The following is a 4,951-nucleotide window of genomic DNA, read 5'->3' on the forward strand; positions in this document are numbered from 1 at the left end:
TTTACATAACAACCTCATATGATCTCCTCAAAACTCATATTCACAACATTTAAAGATATAACAATGAGCAACCCTATATACACTTGTATACAACACTTCCTCAACATTAACTATTATCCTTCATAACAAGATTTTTGCTAAAAAAAATACTAACAATCATAGCTCAAGTTAAGTTATAGCTCAAGATATCTTCAAGTTCATGTTTGAACCTTTCCTCCAATTTCTTTCCCCCAAACCTTATCATACTTACCACATAAACTCATAAACATGAAATAAGATGAAATCTTACCTCAAGAATTCAAGAACACTTCAATTCCAAGATCACTTCACCTAGGGTTACTCTCTTAGGCGATCGAGTTGGGCCCGTCTTATTGATAGGCTTATATCCCATAAGAATATCCATGAGAAAGTCGTTCAATTGTTATTTCTGCTGTGAAGAACGGAACACAATATGCAAATGATACAATTCAATGCTACTGAAACACCTACATTACCAGCATTACATCAATGATTCTTTACTTTTTGAGATTCTAGTGAAGTTAGACTTATTTGGTAATACGTCTTTCTAAACCATATAAATAGAACAAAAAACGTTGTATTACGTCATCTGCTTTGCAGTTGTGCCGATGCGGCTCCTACGACAATACTAATTTGGCCCGAGAGAAATTTAAAGAGAAAATAGTATTATGATTGATTATCAACAACACATCTGGTATTAAATTTGTTATGTTATTACTTTTTTCCATCCTAGAAGTTTGGTATGCCATTACATGATATTTTTCTTGCACTTAATAGGAAAACACAATGGGTTTGTTGCAATAGTTATGTTTCAGTATAAGGACCTTAAAAGGACAATGTAAATACTATTAAAATAGAACTAGTGGAACCATTCCTATTAGCAGCAAGGAGAGGACTACTAGGAATCATAGTAGAAATTATTAATCACTTTTTTGCAACAGTTTGCTTTGTTAAAGAAAAATGAGTTCATGTCACTTTGCAGTTATACATTGCCAAGAAAATGTTTTTTAATTTGATTTATCAGGTAAGCTCTTACAAGCATATCCTTATTGCCGGAACAACAAAAATATTTAGTACGGATGATTGTCAGAAAGTTACCAGATGCTAGCAGGGTAGAAGAGATAAAAGATAAGTACTTATGTTTCATTAAGTTTAATGTTTATATGTTCGAAGGTAGTAGCGAATATTCTTCCGAAAACATTCAGAACATGCGACAAAGGCGAGAGCCTATGCGAAAAGGGCAATCAAAGAAACGAGAGTCTCTTTCTTTGGATCATTATCCCCTTTCTTCCGATCATTATCTCCCTTCTTTGGTTCATTATCCCCCTCATTCGGATCATTATCCCCCTCCTTCGAAAAATCAAAAATAAACCTAGAAGAGGTGAAGGCAGAATACTTCTTCAGAGAAAAATCAGAAATAAAGGTAGAAGAGATCAAGGCAAAATCCTTGTTACCAGAGTTGAAGGTGTATCCAGTAGTAGGTGTTGTCTGTATAGCGAACCTAACAGAAGATCTGTAGGCGTCCGAAGCCAACAAGCTGGGGCCAAATTAATATTTCTTTGTAGCGCACACAACAATACACCTACAAAATTGATGATGTGATAGAGCTCTTTTTTTTTTTTTTTTTTTTTTTTTTTTTTTTTTTTTTTTTTTTTGCTTAAATGGTGTAGAAAGATGTATTACTACATATATCTAACTCAACTGGTGTCACGACCCAACCCCGTAGGCCGCGACTAGTGTCCGTGCTGGACACCCGAACGTACCCCATAACCCAAACCGGCATATTAGCAGAATATATAGATATAAAAGTCAAATGGCGTCACTAACTATTACAGATGAACAGAATATAGCACGTAGAAGCCGATAAGGCTATCACAGATCATATCAACCCAAAGCATACACAGAACCCACATGTATGTCTACAGACCTCTACAGAACACATCAGAATCGTAAGACGGGACAGGGCCCCGTCGTACCCCTGAATAGCACACATATGTACAATGGCAAAAGACTGTACCAAAACGTAGGCTCCGAACAATAGAGCACTCCAAGATAGCAGAATATAGTCCTAAGCAAGCGGATCATCAAATCTGTCGTCTGTACCTGCGCGGCATGAAAGCGCAGCCCCCGAAGAAAGGGGGTCAGTACGGAATATGTACTGAATATGTAAAGCCTGAAGTACGGAAACAAAATCATAGTCGAAACAGAACTTGCAGAAAATGAGTGTAATATCCAGATTATCAAATGCATATTTCCAAAACATAAAGAACGTATGCAGAAACATATGCCATATCATATCCGGCCCCCGTCAAGGGACACGGTGAACAAAACGTGGTCGCCACCCCGACACTGGCGCCACAACACATCATGCTCCAGAATAGGGAATAACCCCGTAACATAACATATCATATCAGATGGCCATATCAAATCATATCATGTCATATCAGAATGTGTGTACATGGCACAGCATACTCCACAACCTATGTACAAGTAAACCTGCCCCCTCACATCGAGGCACGACGAACAATGCAGTGGAATACGCTTGACAACATATCCTGGCCCGGGCTCAGTGAGGGAAACATTGAGGCATCCACGAGTGGAGTAGTGAGAAACTAAATGCAATATAAAATATCATATATTTCCAGAGACTCGATAAGACATGTCGAATGACAAATCGAAATAATGAAATCGGACAAAATCATAGTAAGTGTATTTCGGATGTCACAATAGTTTATGTCAAAGTACGCTTTCTGAAATCATTTTCACGTTTCAAAATACATTATGGGACTTAACAAAATAATTCAAACAAATGTCATATAGTAGTTAGAAGAGTAGCCAAGAGTTTCCTTTAGATTCTACTCCAAAATAAGTCAAACGGAACAAATAAGAAATTCCGGGAATAGTGGGCCCACCTCGGGTCAAATGAGGTGGCGTACATAATTTACGTATGTTACACTTCATAACATCACTTGTGAGAGCTTTAAGGTAGTCGGGTTCAATTTGTGCAGTTCTAGGAGTTTAGGCAAATTTTTTTCCAACTATTCATAACGTATTCAATTCAATTATACTGAATGAAAAAGGGGTAAATTCAAACTCGGATTTCTAGAGATAGAGTCGTCCTCAAGGCTCGTATCCAAGCCTATCACATCTAAGACATGCCAAGAGAAGGAAAGGTAAAGCTTTACATACCTTATTCGACTTTTACGCTTGTCCAAATTCAATTCCCGTTTCGTCCAAAATCTACAATTGGACACATTTACCAATTATCAATTTCAAACCTTTAGAACTTAAATCTTAACTTACACTTTTCTACAAAAATTTGGACAGCATCTCCCCTATACATACAACATCCCCGAGATTTAACTCGGCCCCAAACATCAACAACCAAACCAACAACAATACCAACAACACCAACAATCATTATAAAACACAATATAGCATAACTAGTCTTCTTTCCAACATAGTGCAATAGCTTTCATTCCAACTTCACATTTTCAATTCAATACCAACATTCACATATCCATTTACTAATCAAGATCACTCCAATACAATTCGAAAACATTTTCATATCATTTTACAAAATATTCACAAAATATACAAAATATACAAATTTTCCACCAAAACCATAATTCATCCGAAACTTCTAATCTTCAACATACATATTCATAACACATTTTCATCTTCCAATTTCATCAACAATAATCATAATTTGCACCTTAACAACTTCATTTCCATAGATTCATAAAATCATTCTAAAATGACATAACCTTCTACGTTCCATTTCAATGCCAACTTAAACCATTTATTTCCATTTCCATCACAAGGCCACAACAACACAATTACCATACTAAATAATTTAATTCATGTTCTTCCTCCAACTCAATGCACACGGCCATAAACACACACACCCACAACACAAAATTTTCATACTTTTCATTTGTTTCCACACACTACAACATACATATAATTCTTCCATAACAAAAAAGAGTAAAATCTTACCTTTTCTAAAATTCTCCACTTGCCACAAAAGGTATTTTCTTGCCCCGAAAATTATACCACGTTGAAGAGCGTCTTGAGCTTAGTAGGAATACAAGAAAATTAAGATTTTTGGACCAAAGTTGGAAGGCTTCCAAATTTTTATTTTTATTTTTTTTCCTTAGCCGTGACCCTCCTTGGCTCTCTCTCTCTCTCAAGTTTCTTTTTGAGTTTCTTGAATCTTCCAAAATAAAGATGACTAATGGCTCATCTTATTTATTTGATTCTAATTTTTTTTTTCATGGGCTTGGGCCCCTTTTAATGACCATGGCCGGCCACCCCATGAAAATTGGGCCTCTTTTGTTTTTCTTCTTTTTTTTTTTTTTTTGGGCCAACCCGGTTGGTCCCGAGTTGGGTCTAGCCCACTGACCTTTCGACCTTAAAACGTGCACATCTCCTTGTACCGACGTCACCTGGGAACCCACGACCTATGGTTGGAAAGCTAATTAAATTATCTACAACTTCTATTTCTTGGTATTTTTCCAAATTCCAAACTTATTATACCGTTTTTTCCCCTCAAAGTCAGGTCACCCAAAAACGTTTTCTTAAAAATATTCGTTTGGAGGGCTTCCACTTTGATTTTGCCCAAGGGTCCTTCATGAGTTGTGTTTAACTTTACATATGTGATTCATATAACTTGTCACATGTTCCGAAAAAAATCTTGACGTTTGGGCCCCACCTCAGCTTACAAATAATTCGACGTTCAAAAATACGGGATATAACATCCTCCCCCCCTTTAGAACATTCGTCCTCGAATGTTCAACTGGCCTTATGGGGTGTTATAATACGTCGGAGAGGTCTCTTTCTTTCCTTCAAAATTTCCCAAACGTTACTATTACTGTCCCCCTTTTACGTACTCGCTTTCTTTCCATTCCCGAACATCGTGATACTAGGACTT

At 36.7% G+C, this 4,951-nt stretch overlaps 1 long non-coding RNA gene across 1 annotated transcript; it reads right to left on the minus strand.

The window, feature by feature from the left end:
* Window positions 1-1,145: 1,145 nt before the first annotated feature.
* On the minus strand, window positions 1,146-4,664 carry LOC132642644 (uncharacterized). The gene is made up of 3 exons (XR_009583283.1): window positions 4,018-4,664; window positions 3,208-3,258; window positions 1,146-2,121 (listed from the first exon to the last, which is right to left on the minus strand). It is a non-coding gene; the product is annotated as an uncharacterized LOC132642644 (long non-coding RNA).
* Between the last annotated feature and the right edge of the window lie 287 nt (window positions 4,665-4,951).

Source organism: Lycium barbarum, chromosome 5 (genome assembly GCF_019175385.1).
Source record: "Lycium barbarum isolate Lr01 chromosome 5, ASM1917538v2, whole genome shotgun sequence".
Classification (NCBI taxonomy): domain Eukaryota; kingdom Viridiplantae; phylum Streptophyta; class Magnoliopsida; order Solanales; family Solanaceae; genus Lycium; species Lycium barbarum.